The sequence below is a fragment of the Cupressus sempervirens genome, chromosome 8, assembly GCF_028749045.1.
Source record: "Cupressus sempervirens isolate cs-2001-9-10 chromosome 8, ASM2874904v1, whole genome shotgun sequence".
NCBI classification, from domain to species: domain Eukaryota; kingdom Viridiplantae; phylum Streptophyta; class Pinopsida; order Cupressales; family Cupressaceae; genus Cupressus; species Cupressus sempervirens.
Genome location: NC_143125.1, coordinates 89,953,079 through 89,971,900, shown reverse-complemented (window position 1 = coordinate 89,971,900; position 18,822 = coordinate 89,953,079). Strand labels below are relative to the sequence as shown.

Below are 18,822 nucleotides of genomic sequence, written 5' to 3'. Positions count from 1 at the left end.
TTATACATAAAGAATGAGCACCTTGCCATAGCGAAGTAGCGACAACCACCGATCTGATCCGAAATTGGCAGATGATATGTTACTGGGCCTGCTCAAAAAGAAGGCGATGTGCCCTATTTTCTATGTCATTATACATATCTCCCTCACAACTCTTCATAGTGAGAAGATGATAGCTGTTGATCATAGGTTTAATCAAAGGTGAGGAAACTGCACGTAGTCTTTTGATTCATACTCACTATGTCGCATAGCTTAAAGGGCATGCAACTTTTCAAAGCGAGGTAGCGAGGACTGTTGATTCTATTCCAAGCTGACACTCAGGATCTCTTTGCACATCTGATCAGAAGGGCATTGATGAAATACAAAATTCTGCACAGTTGGTGCCTTTCAAGATTTTACTTTAGTTCTAATTATCATCCCACGTCACCAAAGGTCCCACTGACTCTTCAATTTCACAGGGCCTCGTTACTTCGCTAACGGCAAAGTGTCAAAATTTTCCGATAGCGAGGTAGTGAGCTCCAGCACTTTAATGAATTTTGGCACCGTGAAATGCAAGGGGGCATCAAATAATTATTTCTGCTATTAAACTACTTTTGACAACAGCATTTATTACTTGTCACGCCACCTGGTGTAGTTACGGTATTGACAATTTGCAATGTCACTGGCTCTTGATTTCACGGGGCCTCACTACTTCAGTAATGGAAAAGTGTCAAAATTTTCTGATAGTGAGATAGCAAAGTATTGAAAAAATCATTATTTTTGCTCAGACTTTAGACTTCTTCTATTGGATCCCCTTTCCTATTTTGACGATAATCTCAATGTGTACTTGAATAATAAATCAATCAGAAAACAAAGCTCCAACTGTCATATCTTCATTTTGCGGTCCCATTTTATAAATTATTCAGCACTCGCTACCTCGCCATACATAAAAAGTGCCCATCTTTGCATAGCAAGCTAACGACAATGCTAGATCTACTTAGATCGGACGGCTGGGGAAATATGAGAGGAAAGGTATCTCGAGGGCACAAAAGATAAAAGTCAACAGAATATTCATCTTATTTGAAGATTCAAAAATTTTGCACCCAACACTTTATGAATAGAAAGAACGTAGGGTTTCATAAGGTTTTTTCAAAGGCTAGCCAATGGATGGATTATCTAGAAACCCTATGTTTCACTTAGAAATAAAAATCTAACTTTTCTACAATTGGACAAAAGACTTCTATCACACAAAAAGTCAGACCAACACCTTGCATATGATATGACATTTTGCATGCATCCTGCACTCTCTCTCATTCGGCTAATGATGGATTATGTAGAGTGATTTGAAACCATGATGCTAAAAAACACATAATCAAGTCCAAAAGGAACTTGCACTAGAAATGGATTGTGGAAATCTAATATTGGTAAAATTGCATGCATGTCTACCAGGAGAATCACAACTTAAACATATCTTTGTACTCATAGACATGTATGCAAAATTAACAATATCAAATTTCCACAATCCATTTGTAATGCAAGTTCATTTTGGATTTGATTGTGTGTGTGTTTTAGCATCATGGTTTTAGATCACTCTCCGTAATCCATCATCAGCCGGATGAGAGAGTACAGGATGCATGCAAAATGTCATATCATATGCAAGGCATGTGACTATTTTATAGAATTCCTAAAAAAAATTACACCTACCTATTGGTAGAAATTTCTACCTTCATTGGTTGAAATTTCTACCTTCATTGGTCAAAATTTTTGACCTTCATTGGTCAAAATTTCTACCTTCATTGGTCAAAATTTTTGACCTTCATTGGTCAAAATTTCTACCTTTATTGTTTGAAATTTTTGACCTTCATTGGTCAAAATTTCTACCTTTATTGGTCAAAATTTTTTCCTTCATTGTTTAAAATTTCTACCTTTATTGGTTGAAATTTTCTACCTTCATTGGTGGAAATTTCAACCAATTCCTGGCAGAACTTGCACCATGGCTATGGAGGTTTTTCGACCAATGTATTGGTCAAAATTTTGACCAACCAGAAGGTTGGTCAAAATTTTGACTAGAAAAATTTTGACGAATGGGTTGGTCAAATTTGGTCAAATTTTGGGTCAAAATTTTGACCAATAATGGTAAAAAAATGGTCTCAAATGTACTAGTGAACCCCAGTTGTCTGGTATAGGAGCATCCTAGGTTTCCTTGCAATCCTGCACTTTTCTCTTTTTTCCAGTATCTGTTAAGCTCTTAGTTGCTATAGAGTTCCATTGGTTGTTGAGTGAATTCTTTGGATGCCGAGTCATTCTTAATTGTTATCAAGTCCCTTTGGTCACAAAGTAAACTCCTTGGATGTCAAGTCATTCTTCGTTGCTACCAAGTTCCTCTAGTTGCCAAGTAAACTATTTGAATGTCAAGTCATTCTTAGTTGCTACAAAGTTGCTTTGGTTGCTGAGTGAATTCTTTGGGTGCCAAGGTAATCCTTTGGTTCATGAGTGATTTTCTTTAGGTACCAACTTCAAGTTGATGCTAAGCTCATGTGGATGCCAAGTGCCAATTTCATTTATTGAGTTGTCTATGTTTGGTTCTAGTTTTGGCTAATTCTTCTTGCATTTAATTTTTGTTAGGTAGCTAATACTTGTAAAGAGCTGACTTGTGGCCTTTCTATGTTCTAGAATCTTCTATAAGCCATTTTGGCAACTATATATACAATTTTTATGCTTAGAGTTAGGTAAGCTTTTTGGAAGAAGATTAGAGAGTAGAACTTAAAGTGTGAATTTGTAATTAAATCTTTAAATGTGAATGTATTTGTAATTGGTCATAACCCATAAAGCCTTACAGTTGAGCATGTATGAAGATATTTTGATGAAAAAATAAAAGTATTTCTCTTCTTCCTCCTTTAGTTTCTATTCCTTCTATTTTCTTCTATTGTGTTAACTCTTATAGGGTGGTTTGGATAGTTGGGTGAGCCCTTGGCCCTAGTTATTGACCCTTTTCCTTGCATCATTAGTGTTTACTGAGTGATGACATGGTAAACATGGAATTTAGTTTCTATCAACTAACACTATATCAACTAAGTCACTAGTGTATACTGAGTTCAAAATTATGTTGAAGTGATCAATATGGACTGAGCCTCTACTTCTATAGAATGCAAAAGTAATGATAGTTGATGTCGTGTATCATAAATTCACCAAGTCAATTTCAGAACCCAAGTTTCTATATTTGGGCTGACTTGGAAAAATTGGTATTAACTTGTGTATTGTCCAACCTTATACTTATTTGAATTGGGTTGGTATATATGTAGAGTATTGTATCATACCCAAGAGTAGTGATTTTGATATGAGAGAATGTGAATGAAATCAAAAGCATGTGAATGTGAATCAATAGCAGAACATAGTGTATTACAAGGTTATATCAGGAGTAGTCAAGTTACATCTATCACATAGAGGTGATCAGTACTTCAAGGATCTTAATCAACAATTTAGTTGTAAGTCAAATATACTCTTTCATCCTAATAGGGGAATCAACTTCAAATCCTTTAATAGGATAGACTTAACAATCTTTTTTTGAAATGTCTTCACTAAGTGCATACTTCATTTTATGTTTGTAAAACCTTTAACAAGGTGGACCTAGTAGTCCTAATTGCTCCTAATAGGGTAGATCATCAAAAGTGATCATTATAAGCCTTGATAGGCCAACTTTATATTGTAGTATTGAAGTTTTTGGGTATCATCCCCACCTCAATTTTACATTCTATTTGGAAGGTTTCTGGGTCACCAAATATTGTGTTCAAAGTGTTTTATGCTTTCAGTTTCTTATGCATGTAGTAGGTTAGATCTATTCATGGCAATTGGATTATGTTATTAAGTTCTTATTCATTAAATGTTTTAAGTTATTGATTTACCCCTCCCCTCTTAGTAACCTAGCTAGTCTTGATTATTTCCAACAGCTAGTATCAGAGCTATGTGGTTCTCAGGATAAAGTTTGACAACTTGAGGAAAGATCAAGGACAATGGAGATATTCATACTTGACAAATCTATTGACAATGAAAAGCTAGATCTGGAGTTGGCCATAGCTCAACACAAGAAAGCAAAAGAGAATCTTTCCCAATCCCTAAAAAGAAGGAAGGAACTTGCAAATCAGATGAATGACTGGCAGTATCTTCAAGAGAAAATTAAGATTTCTTCCCTTCAAGTAGTTCAGATAAAGAAAATGATGTAATCAAAGAACTCCTAGAAAAGAATGGCTTCCTACGAGAAGAAGATAGAAAATTGAAAAGAGAACAAGATTAGTTAATAAGATTGTGTGAAATCTCAGAACAAAGAAATCAGGGAAAACAAGACTTGGAGGTAAGGAACAATGAAATTCAAAATCAATCCCTTCATCAAGAAAGTCTTATGAATCATCTCTCCAATGAAAATGAAGAAATCATGAGTCTAAGATCTGAAAATGAAAGGCTAAGGAATGATTTAAACATGAAAAGAAAATCAATGAAAGGATGAAAGTTGATCTAAATTCTGAAAAGAAACTCAATGAAAGAATAATGAAATTCCAATCAGGCATGGACCAATTGAATCAACAAAATGAGTAGAATCTTTGCAGGAAAAAGGGAAAAGTAGGACTTGGATACAAAGAAAAAGGTGAATCTTCCAAACAAGGTGATTAAAGGAATCAAAGACCCACTTGCAATTACTATGGTAGGATAGGTCACACATCAAATAAATGTAGGAGTAATGTAAAATAAAAATTCAATGGAAAATGTTACAATTGTAGTCAGCATGGTCATAAAGCTAATGAATGGAAGGAGAAACCAAAGTTTGAGGGCAAGTATCACAAATGAAAGAAGCAAGGTCACAAGGCATCTGAATTTAGATCTAAACCATTCAATCCAACTAAATAGTTTGTGAAGGCAATATTTGGTTGGGATTACAACCTTGGTGTAGGCATCATTACTATGGAGAATATGGACACATTGGCATAAATTGTGTTATACATCACATGAGAAGAAAGGATACCACCATAAGATGTTACACATGTACTGAACTTGGTCATATAGGTAAGAATTGCATGAATATAGGTAGAGTTGAAGATGATAAGAAAGAAAAATTAGATAGCATCAAGAAGTAGATGAGATAGTAGTGATTCCTAAATCAACTGAGAAAACTAGTGCAAGCAATGATAGTCATGTCACTCAAAAAGTGGGTGACTCTACCATTTCCAATTAAGTTCTTAAGGAAGAATTGGAACTGTGCTTCCAAGGTCACATCTTAAATAGTTCCAATTAAAAGAAAGAAAAGTTCCAAATCAATATTCCAGTTATAAGGGGATCACAAAATATCAGTATTAGTAATTGCTAAGTAAGGTTGGGTCATACCAAGTGAAGTCAGGAGTAATAAGGTTATGTTTGGTTGCTGAGTTACAAGCTTTCACCAAGTAACCTATACATATAGTGGATGACAGGCTACCATGGACTATGTCATTATGGATCTCATTGTATCGAGCATTAATGAGAAGTTTTTCATAAAAAGGCAAGAAATTGACTTCATTTCTCGTAGTAAATTTTATATATTGAGAATAGAGCAATTTGTAGAGCATCCAAACAATCTTGAGCATAATTCCTAGTAGAAGTTTTTTGAAGAATTTTCTTAGTTTACTGAGTGATCATGGCATCCAACAGTAGTAATCAGAAGGCAAATAAAGGATCTAAAATCTTGGTGCGACATGTTAAATGGAAAGCTACTAACTTCAAGCTTGTGCTCACAATTGTAGAAACCCTTGACCTGAATGGAGCTCAATCACAAATAGCACCTAAATTACTTCTTATCAATGACATTCAAACTCATTTTAAATGTTTAGTTTAGGAGATTGAAACCCTTGAAATGGATAATGCCCTAAGTGAACTTTGTGTAGATGGAATTCTTAAACCTGAGCATAAACACTTGGAAGAAAAAGGCTTAACCCATATTTATCACTTGCCATGAAACTTTCAAGTTAAATGGATTAGGTATATCTTAAGCCATGTTCATAATGGTAAATTGTGGTTAGAGCAACTAATTTTAATTACAAATAAAATGGTTCATCACATTACTAGTCTCCCAATGCTTACCAAAGCCAAATTCAGGAAAACCCTACGTCAGGATGAGCTACAGAACAAAACCCTAGCTAAGTGGGACGATATAGAAATGAAAATTAGTATTGTATCTGACATAGAACTCAAATTTGGCATTCATGAGATAGAACATAAGATTTACAACTCTAATTGACTCAATAGTGTGTCGTGTGAAGTAGTTGACCTAGCTTATAAGGTTGTTAAAAGGAATTTTTTATATGACCTAGCAGATTTGATGTTGAAGTAGCTAAACAAAAATATGGAAAGCATGAGAGCCTCAAAGAACAAACCATGCAAATTTGATTCATTTTTGACATGTTTGTTCTTCTATGTTCAAAATTTGTTCCCCTCTAGAGGCAATGTTGTCTGGAGAAAAGACACACCACTCTTATATCAAATCAATGAGTTTATAGCTAAAATGGGTGAAAATTTTGATAGCATCATGAAAAATTATTTTGAAACTTTCAAAGAAAAGATGAATAAAAAATTCAAGATACCAAAGAAGTTGGTTGAAGATTATAAGGTTGATTTTTATTTTATGGTTGATAGTGATAGAGTATACATCCAGGCAATAATGACTAGAATTGTGTGGGTAAAACCTCTTCCTTATGAGATTAACATTGATGAGGCAAAGGAAATTATTGAAGCCCTAATAAATGAGCCTTTATATCTAAAGACACCTCTCTTTGGAACCTTTGATGAAGCCAAAGCAAGAATTGAACTTGAGATTAAGCTTCCACAGGTAGTAAACAAAGGATAGAGGAGGATATCAAAGTTGAAAATTGCAATTACACATCTTATGCTTACTAAGGGAAAAGGAGAAGATGTGGATGAATCTAAAAAGGAAGAGGAATCTAAAAAGGATAAAGAACCAACAAGGAAGAATGACAATTTGATTATTACCAAGCCACCTAAGCTATGCATAGTAGTATTATATAAGAAGACCCAAGAAGAAAGTAGGAAAAGGAGGTAGTGAAGTTGTGTTTAGTAAGCCTCCTCTCACCGTCTAGAGAGACTAAAAGAAATAGAAGAACCAATTTCAAAGTATTAAAGTATGAGACCAGAATAGAGGCCGAGAAGATGAAAATTGAGGAGTTGGTACTTACCAAGATGGAAAAATGAAAGTATTACCTAGATTAGATAGTACCTCAAATTTATAATGAGCTATTAGAAAGATTGAAGCTGAGATGGGACTTATCCATGTAGACAACAAAAGACATATATGAATAAACTCTAAGATAGTTGTTACCAAGCTTTACCAATGCTGAGGTAAAAGAATCAATGAAGAAGAAGGAAGACAAGATGACTATTAGATTTCATACTTGTTTAATTTTATTAAGAGACATAGAGCTTGTAGTCAACGATGTGACAAATATGTGGAAGAACATTCATCACCTACATAAACCTAGTGAAAACCCTATTGAAATCAAAGATGATGATGATGACAATGACAAGGATGAAGAAAATGAAGAAGACAAAACTCCTTTTGTCACCATTGATGCTAAAGAATATCAAGAGTTGATGAAGGATGATGAAGAAGAAAAAGAGGAAGAAGCTAAAGAGGAAGCTAGGCAAGAAGAAGAAGAGAATGAACCAGTCAAGAAAGCTGCGGCTGTCATAGTATCCCTTCCTCAGTCTCTAGCAAAAGCTACAATATCATCAAGCATGGAGATAGCTTCAACAAGTTTGATTATGAGCACAAAAAATTCATCAAATGTCCAATCACTCTTCATTCACTCTTAGCTCAGAGTATCACTAATGGAAGTGTCTACCACTTTATCTACCAAGCTCCAGCTTCCATCTTCTTTAGTTCTTGAGTCAAGTTCATCAATAGTAAGTATTTTTTTGGATTCTTCAATTTTGACTACTTCAATTGTGTATACTCCAGTAAGTGCTCCAATTTTAAATACTTCTATTAGTACTTCACTTGTAAATACCCCAATTTTGATAAGTTTGGAAAATATATCAGTTTTGGATTTTGTAAGTATTCCACTAATAGGCACTATACAAGTTGTCACTGCTAGTGGTACTATTTTCACTATTGTTTCTATTCCAAAATCTAAAGCATTAATTTTAGAAGTTGAAACAAAGACTCTATGAAGACTTTTGATTAGTGGAAAGGAAATAGAGGGATACATAGATCTAGATGAGGATATTGAAATTCCTAAATTGGATTTTGACAATGCCATTATAGATCAAATGAGATTAGTTAGTTAGCTTCTCCAAAAGAAAGCCAAGAAGAAGCAACTAAGAGAAGAGAGAGATAGGGAATTCAGGATCACTGAAACTGCCAACAATATTTTGACTAAAGCTATAGGTGTTGATGTTGGTACTTCTCAACACATTTTTTTGCAATTAGAAGAGGCATTTAGCAAATTCAATGAAAATTCTAGTGGGCAAGATAAGTTAATGTAGAAAGTAGAGAAGAATTTTTTAACAAAGTGCTTGAGCACATTGCTCAACAAATAGCTATTTAATATGTAGAACTTTCTTCAATTTTGTCAAATCTTGAAACTTCTTACACATATATAACATCTCTTTTTGCAAAGTTATGTTATCTTACCAAGAATACAAAGGAAATTAAGAGAAAATTGAATAAGATAGATGAATATCTAAATGCTAGTGCATAGAAGTTGTAGCTTGACCCCAGTTCAATCTTTTCACACCATATGAAGATTAAATTCTTATCAGATATGTAGGAAAAATTATTGAGAGAGGAAGCAAGGATCTAGTCTACACTCATAGATATCCAGAATATGATCCTTACTATCATGGATACAATGTAGAAGCACATTGCTTATTCCAAAACATTAATCCATGACAATAATTTCTCAATTGCAGATCACATGGTTGAGCTTTCTGTAGATGTACAAGTTTCTCTTCAAACCTACAAAATTTTGCAAGAAAACTAGGGCAAGACCTTAACTCTTATTATTAAGGTGCATTCTAAATTTCTCTCACATTTTGGTGTCTATATATAAGTAGATTGTATATAAATATTTGACATTATTGTCAAAAAGGGGGAGAGACATGCACATAATAAAAGAGGGAGAGATTAAGGATGAGAGATATTTGTATATATCATGAGAGAAAGATACCATACAAGGAAATACACTTAGTATGACACAATATGTATATTGTATGTGGGAGATATATGCAAAATGTATGTATAGCAGACTAACAAAGGCAAATTTTGAAATTTTTTAAAAAAAAATTAGCATGCCACACCAAGCTAGTATCTCACTATGTTGTATATAAGTTTTGGTTGATAAGTGTTTCTGTCACTAATGCCAAAGGGGGAGATTGTTGGAATTAAGTCAAGTTTGTTATTAGTAACAACATTTATTTAGATTAAGTGGTTATCAAGCTTCACAGTTCATACCAAGAGTTCTAGTGCTTACCAAGTGAATTTAGGTTGTAAAAAGACCATCAATTCTTACCAAGCAATTTAGTGGTTACCAAGCTTCATAGTATCTACCAAAGTTATCAGTTCTCATGAAGTGAAGTTAATGTTAATCAGGTGATGAGATGATTAGTGTTTACCAAGTGTAGGCATGGTAAACATGGAATTTAGTTTCTACTGATTGATACTATATCTACAAAGTCACTAGTGTATACCAAGTTTGAAACTATGTTGAAGTGATTAGTATGGACTGATCCTCTACTTCTACTAAATGCATGATGATGCTGAGTAATGATAGTAAACTTCATGTATCAAAAATTCACTAGGTTAGTTTTAGAACCCAAGTTTCTACATTTGGGCCGACTCGGCAATATTGGTATTAACTTGTGTATTGGCCAACCTTATAATTATGTGAATTCGGTTGGTATATATGTAGTGTACTGTATCATACCCAAGAGTAGTGATTTTGATATGAGAGAATGTGAATGAAATGAAAAGCATGCAAATGTGAATCAGTAGTAGAACATAGTGTATTACAAGGTCATATTAGGAGCTCACATAGTGGTGATTAGTACTTCAACGATCTTAATCAAAAATTTAATTGTAAGTCAAATCCATTTTTTCATCCTAATAGGTGAATCAACTTCAAATCCTTTAATAGGGTAGAATTTACAGTCTTCTCTTTAAATCTCTTTACTGAGTGCATACTTCATTGTACATTTGGAAAATATCTAACAAGGTGGACTTAGTAGTCCTAATTGCTCCTAATAGGGTAGATCATTGTAAGCCTTAGCAGGCTAACTTTATATTGTAGTATTGAAGTTTTGTGGTTATCATCCCCACCCCAGTTTTACTTTCTATTCAGAAGGTTTCTGGGTCACCAAATATTGTGTTCAAAGTGTTTTATGCTTTTAGTTTCTCATGCATGCAGTAGATTAGATCTATTGATGGTAATTGGATTATGCTATTAAGTTTTGATTTGTTAAAAGTTTTGAGGTTTTTGATTCACCTCTCCCCTCTCAATAACATAGCTAGTCTTGATTATTTCTAGCAAACCATAGCATTAAATCCAACACATAAAAAAAACCATAGATAATAAGATAACTAGATATCATCACAGAACCTACTTTTGTCTTAAAATGGCATCATCATGAAAATATGATCAACTGAATAGCAAAGTAATTCTATGAATCTGAAATCAAAGTGTAACATCTAACCCTCAGGTCATCTTAATCATGTAAAAATAACATGAGTAATAAGTATCTCTCAAATCAAAATATAACAAGGTACAAACTACAAATACAAGAGACACTACATTAATTTTATATCTCCCTAATTTATTGTATAAATATTAGACTGTATTGTGACTATTTTTTTTTTTGATTAAATAAAAAATGAAAAATAGAATTATATATATATATTTTTAATAATAATTTGATTCAAAAACTCCCCCGTGGAAGATCTATTAATAATGTTAATTTAATTAGTGAAATTGAATATTATTAGCTATCTTGTCAACAAACTCTAATAATTTGTTGCCATGTTCCTTTTTTTTTTAGTTATAGACAAAATGGTCCACCACTCTAATGAACATTCTCTTATCTTAGCTCTCTTCACTAATCTATGTTCAAATGAGTAGAAAAGAATGATATGGTCCAAATTATTGTATTGCTAAGTTGAAAGAATGTCTAAACATAGAATTGTATGTAAAAAGTAAATTTACACATAGATTCATAATTGGTAACACTAAAATTCCTAACTTGAAAAAGATTAAATAAAATTATAAATATTATATATTTAACAACTAAATCAAGTGTTCAAAGAATTAAAAATAAGCTAGAGCAAGAAGGGAGAGATAGAGTTCCAAGAGGCAGTGGAGAGAAGTTGGAAGAATCTATTGAGGATGATGGCAATGTAGGTGGGTTTTAAGGGCAAGTTGTCTAGGCTTTATGGTTGTGTGGGATTTGGTGGCACAGTCCATTTTCTTTTGTTGTATAGGGGTTCCATGTGGCTACTGGTTGGTGGGCTTGGGGTCTCTTCCCCATTTCTTTATGCTTGTCCCTTTTGGGTATTGTTGGTTCCCTTGTTTAGTAGCTTTGGCTAGCCACTGGGAATGATACTTTGGGAATTTATTTCAAGATGTTGTGGTTTTGGTTGTTGAGGTTTTCTATTGTCCTACATCTTTCTGGGTTTGGTAACATTCTCTTCTTCACTGAGTCCTCTTCCCTTGGAGATTTGTTTGCTTAGATCTAGCTGGGAATCTTGGGGTTCTTATAGTTTTGTGTAGGTTTTTCCATTTTTCTTAGATGTTGTCTTACGTCGGGCTACTTTTGGGTTATCCTATTGGCAACTAAAAAGGGTGTTGTTGCTTTGTTGATTGCTTTTCTCGTTATTTGGGGTAGATGGGTGTTGGATACAATTGATTAATTTTCTTTGATGTTACACAAATGTCTTTTCATTATCAGTTAGTGCATGCTTGAAGAACGACTCAAATCAAACTCCCTATGAACTATGGTATGGCTATAAACCTAATGTAAGTTATTAGAAAGTATTTGGCAGCAAATGCTATATCTTGAAAGAGTCTAGAAAAGGCAAATTTGATGTAAATGGTCATGAAGGCATATTTCTAGGATACTCCTACAAAAGTAAATCATACAAATGTTTGAATTTTTCCACTCATAAAATCATAAAAAGTGCACATGTGAGAATTGACTAGTTTGTAGAAAAGAATGAAGAAGAAAGCCACAAAGAGCCAGAGAATTACAAAAGATTTGTTTACTATGAACCTAATACCCTACCAAATCTATCTTAAACAAAGGAGACTTAACCTTCTAAGTCCCCAAAATCTCCAAGAGTTACCAAGTTGAAGGAAGTGTGAACTGAGTTGCAGTCTAAAGGACCTGAGTCGCAGCCAAAAGCTACTCAGCTAGTCAAAACTAAGTTTAAAGGACCTGAGTCATAGATAGTGGAAGTTAAGCTTGATACTAAAGTTCATGATGAAAACAATGGAACTCACACCAAATTTAAAGAACCTATTTTAGCAAGATATGTCAGAAGGCATCATGCACCTAATCAGATCATTAAAGATAGGTCAGATGGAACTATTGGTGTTTGAAAATATTGGAGGTTTTTAAATTATCCCACTGAGAAACTGACACATCTAGGGGTAGCTAACTCCCATTTTCAACATGCCATTTCTGACAATAGGCCAACTATAAGGCTTGACCCTTCTTTTACTTCAAGCTCTGCTAAACCTAGGTGGGTGGACCTGAGATTCAATTGATACCATACCAATGGAAAAACATATCCCTGAATCTATTAACCATATGAAAACCCTTATATCTCCTAATAACTCATGAAATAACATCAATCTATAGTAGCTAAATGTAGATCTATGAATCTCATAAGCTAAGTGAGGGTTAAACATTTAGATCCTTCAACATGAAAGGGAAAGAACATTTGATTAATAATGTTGATTTTAGCAAACACTCAGATATGTAGCAATAAGACCTAATGATCCTACAACCGATTAGTACCTTAACCATTGGGCAAATCCATGAATCAAATACATACATATGGAAATCTGATACTTATGTATATATTTAGATATTTGATCTATCTATTCAACTTGTAAATAGACATCTATGTTCAGTTTAAATCTCATTCTTACTTTATATCCCCCTCAATAAACTTGCAACCCTGTTGATTTCTCTGAAGCATTTACATAACTCCTTGAGTTATAGGAAACAATGAAACAACATACAAACTTAAGGGACTGCAACTATGACATAGGCTCTTTGTTCAAAGATCATAAAACATTGAAAATTTACTTAGAAAGGAGGCCAAATCTAAAATGAAAACTCAAACATCTACTGCTCTTTGTATTAATTTCCTTGAAATAATACATTCATATGCATGAAATAAAAAACATGAAAAAAACCTAACATATTTGAACTATCTGTATATTCCTCCCTACTACTATTCATACAAGAGAATTATGCTGAAGAAAATGTGGTTTTCACAGTAAAACACTAGAACCCTACTGGTATTACCCAGAGAAAATTGCCAACCTATTGGTTTCTTAGTGACAAAAACTGGAACCCTTACAAAAGATGAGAGAAAGAAAGATATAGGAGAAGAGTTCATTCCCGAATCTGATCTGAACATGACATTTGTCCAGTTAAAAAACCTTCTCAATAGGTCAAAAACATCTTTCTAATCTCTCCCTTTAACTAGTGAATCAAATCTTCATCATTAGGTCTCCACAATCACAAAATATCTGAGATATTTGATTGAACAAGATAACTAATTTCGGTTCTAGATTTGGAACTAAAAAACCAAATCAAAAAATCATTTAAATGACTTCAAAAATGCAATATAATCTTGTCAAGCTTGTTTTTTTCACATTCAGGTTTCAAAAAGACTTTATATCTACATCTAAACTGATTTTAACATTCCATGATGAATTCTACTCATTTAACTGAGAATGCCCTAGAATTTGCAAATTTTCTTATAACATGAACCAGTGGATTGTTGTGCATATTCTGACCCCAAATTTGGAAAATTCAAATCATCCTAGTTCCAACGGTATACTGTATTGCCTATTTCTGATAAAAATCACCCCTATTATGGCTACTTGGAAAAATTAGGTCTAGACTGTGGTAGAGCTTTAAAAATTAAAATATTAAAAAATTTATATAGTATAAACTATATAAAACTATGAAATTCATTCAAAATTTTCAATTTGAAAACTCATGCATTGAATCACTTTGAATTTCAATTTTATATTAATTTCCATCTCTGCCCCTTTGCCACTTGTCAACTCCTGATTTTCCCTACAATATTTGAGATATTTAGATTAATTAATATTTTAATATTAATTAATTTTCTTCATTCCTTCCCCATAGCACCAGAGGCTTTCATTTTTTCCCTTACATGCATCTGCTCACACTTAATTTTCTTAACTCCAGAAGCTCCTACATTTTCCTTTACGTGCACACGCGGGTGAGTTCCCTTTACGCTTTTATGACCTTGCCATAAGACCAAGGCCCCTAAAATTTTGATTTACACTTTTAAGTGTGCAGATCTCCTTTATGCCTCTATGACCTCAAATGTATCCCCACAGATGTTTATAAATTACTTCTCGGACCTACAGGGTCTTCAATTCATGTGTGGTCGTAATGAAATATTTATCACCCTCCATTTCTACGCTGAGCGTAAGACTAGAGAACCTTGAAATTTAGTTTACATTCATACGCTAGCTTTGAGATTTGGGTGAGTCAAAATTTCTTTGATTTTAGACCCCACGGGCCCCTCCAAACATGGTCGCGGCTTCGAAAAGCTCGTGTACTTAGACACCAAGTGTTCTAAGTGAGAGTGTATTTAAATACTAGAAGTTTACCCACCCACTACATGTGGGATATATTGTTCTACATTGTTCCTTGTGGCTACCTTCCATCCTGGTGCTTCCCTTTCCTTACTTCAAGTTCATCTACTCAACTCATGGGTCTCCCCTGATGCATGAGTAACTTTTCCTTGCACGTAGAGATTCCTAAAGATGCCATGGATTCTTCTTAGTGTATTATTCCCCGCCAACGGCCTTGCTAAATGTGTGTTCCTCCAAGGTGGATTACCCTCTTTGACTATGTTATATTCTTATCTTAGCACCTCATACTACCCCTGCAAATTCCTCCTTGTACTGGCCATCTTCTTGCAATCTATGCAAGGTTCCTCAACCTCAACTCGTGGGTCTCCCCTATTTTTCGCTTTTAACGTGGGTTCTTCTCCATATCTGCTCTTTTATAGGCTATAGTGGGATTCCCCTTTTTTGTGATTGCCATGCGGATATCTCCTATTAATGTTTGAGTTCCTTACAGGAGTTTCATCTTTTCTTCCCAACCTTTCACTGATAGTTTCCTCTTAACATGGGCTCTTTGATTAGCACAGGGTTATGGGCCTTCTCATGGTCGCTAGTGTGGAGCTTGTTTCAACATGGATGGTAATTTTCCTTGATCTTGGCATGGGGTTACATTTTATGCCTTGGAGACTCCATTGAAAATTGCCCAACATTCTTCCCAATGGACGTGGACTACCCCTTCTCTTAACGCTGAAACTTATTGTTCATGCGAATATGCATGCTTCTACCAGTGTGTGGATCTCTATCCTCTTCATGCACGGGTGTTTGTCATATGTGGGTGGCACCCTCTCTTAATTGCCTTCCATCTTTACCTTGCTTCTAAATATGGCACCTTCATTCTCATGTGTGTGCTCCTTTCTTGCTGCAAGGTCTTTATGGCTTTAGCTGGTAGCTTCTCTATTTCTTACTACCTTTTTTATTGGCGTGAGTTTCTTTTTAAAAGCATGGGTTTTCTTGATGTCCTTGCACAGTGAGCACAGTATTGAGCAAAAGAACACCTTGCATAACCCATCTCTCCAAGTTTCCATGTGAAGGGTTGGATCTCTTTAAATATATTTACTAAGCTTGGAGGCATTTAGATACCACTTGGAACAGAGAAGCAAAGCCCCATTGCTTGGATTGGACCATGGTAAGGATCTTGAACAATAATGACAACCTTGATTTTTTCAAATAGGCATGAGTTTAGGGTATTGAATACACGATCAGGAGGTGGATAACTAGGAATACTTCCTCTAGATTCCTATGTCACAAATTCTAAAAACTTTTTCTTGCACATTTTTTGAAATTCACTTGGAAGTGCATCCAACTAGGACTCTTCAACAATAAGATCTTCTAGCTTTGGAAAAGGCATTCCCTTTTTTTTCTTGGCATCAACAACTCTCTCTTCACAAATCTTGTGCATGCACTTGGCTCTCGTAGTAATTTTTTCATTTCCATTCATATAATTTTCTCAGAATTCAATTGCAGTTGAGCACTGGCAATAGTTTATTTTGACTTTTGGCTACTATTATCTCCAAAAATGGAGAAGGAAGAAGATTGGACTCCTACCTCATCATTTTTTGAAGCATGGTGGATTTGGTCTTTCTGGAAAGAGTTTGCTCATACAATGTTTGATGTAGCCTGAAGATCACAAAATACGAATCACTGTCATAGAAAATCTTATCATCTTTTTTTGCTCCATTGTTTGAACTAGATGGTACATGATTTTGCAAAAGGTTTGGCCATTAAGTGCCCCATCCTTTATCTAGAATTCATTATTAAACAATGCACTCCTCATCTTATTAATCTGGCACAAATTAGTTGGGCCCCAAAGTGGGTCTGGCTAAAAAAAAATCATTTTCAAACAACTAAATCCTCAAACTGGCCCATTAACCTTTTCAATATTCACTAGAATTGATTTTGAGTGTTAATTTATCATTAAAATATCATTCTATCATTTATTGCAAACTGTCAAATTTGTGTCAGGAGGTCCTTTGACTAGCCTTGAAAATTGACCTGAACAGATAACTGAGCTCTGAAAACTAACACACCGACTCTTTTTTTTGCACTCTTGTACCCCGTCAAATCTTGTCTCATGACGAATTCTCAGTCAAAAGATATTCACTGTCAAAGGTTCCCTGTTAGAACTGCCTGCAATAAAACATGTTAGAAAACAATAAATTGGGTTTGGATTTGGCTTCAAAAATTGGGTAAATTGACATTTGGGATGATGAAAATTGGGGTGTTGGTTCTCTGTCATAAGGACTTTATAAATCTTGGATTAGGGCTCATGAAGAATAATTGGATGCATTTGGTGAATAGTCAAAGTGAGCTACTTGGATTTGCTGACTGGAAAGAATGACAAGAAATCAATTTTTGCAAATGGAATTGACTTGGAAAAGTGTGCAAATGGATTCGTCATGACTTGAAAATTAACACACTTGGAGTACTTTTAGAGGAAAAAATAGTGGTACAATCCATTTGATCTCACCTGTCATAGATTAGGAGATATGATATCATGTACAAGGGTCCCAAAAAAATTGCAAATTCAGACACTAGTAAAAGGCTAGAAATCTCATTTGGAATTGCATTTGAAAACTAATCAAACGGATTCGTCATGAGCTAAAACTTGAAACATAACAAGTCTTTGACATCTGCGATGCAAAACAAAAGAAAATTTCAGATTTTAGTAAGCTGTTCAAAAGTTATGGCATGTCAAACACGGCTTCCCAAATTATGTGAAATGTGCATCAGCCTAAAAAATTTAAATGACCAACTTTGAGGGATTCAAAACCTAGTTAAACAGACTCGAAATGACTCAAAATATGAAGCATAGGCTCTTAGATATGGATAGTAGACACTCTCAAAGTGGCTTGTCACAAAATCTTTATGGGTGCGAGATATTCACTTGCAAACATAGCCTCCTATCACTATTTGACACTTAGGTGAAAATGCAGATTTGATAATTGCTCAAAACAAGACTTCACAAAATGACTCAGAACATCAATTTGACTTCATGAAACAAGTGGATAGGCTGACTAGAAGGTCTTAGAAGAATTAAACACCTCTTAGGCCTCAAATTGACAGCTCGGTACATGTGCATCAAAAGCATTTATAAGGTTCAATTCTCTCAATACTGTTCAAAATTTGGGCTACAATTTTGAGCACCAATAGGAACAATGACAAGGAGAAAAGTGAAAGGTACATGTCTACTTGCTAAATTTGAACCAAGAAATATTAAAGATGCATTAGATAATAAAATTTGGGTTGAAGAAATGAATGAAGAGATAAAACAAATAGAGAAGAATAAAACTTTGATTTGTGTTCCTAGACCCAAAGATAAAAATGTAATTGGTACAAAGTGGGTATTCAAAAACAAGCTAAATGAAGATGGAAAAGTGTCTAGAAACAAAGCAAGACTAGTATGTAAAGGTTATTCTCAAGAAGAAGTTATTGATTATGGTGAAACTTTTTCCCCCATTGCAAGATTAGAAGGTGTTAGAACTCTACTTGCATATGCAACTCATAGAGGATTTAACATATATCAAATGGATGTTAAATCTACATTCTTGAATGAAATTCTTGATGAGGAAGTCTACATTGAACAACTAGAAGGTTTTTTAGATCCTAACAAAAGGGACGTGGTCTACAAATTACATAAAGCATTGTATATGGTCTCAAGCATGCTTGCAAAGCCTGTTACGAAAGACTACACAACTATTTGATACAGATTAGTTTCCAAAGAACAACTGACAACAGTAGCATGTATATCAAAGAAGGACTAGAAAAAAAGATTGTGTTGCAAAAAATATTCATTGATGACACTTTATTCACAGCAAATTAACACTTGGGCAAAAGATTTTCAGAAGAGATGAGCAAGGAATTCAAAATTTCTATGTTTGGGGAGAAAATTCTTTGTTGGATTACAAATTGAATAGAA

General features: G+C 34.3%; 1 pseudogene; it reads right to left on the bottom strand.

Moving 5' to 3' along the window:
* Positions 1-15,839: 15,839 nt before the first annotated feature.
* Positions 15,840-16,979, bottom strand: LOC149541767 (uracil-DNA glycosylase, mitochondrial pseudogene; annotated as a pseudogene).
* Positions 16,980-18,822: the final 1,843 nt, after the last annotated feature.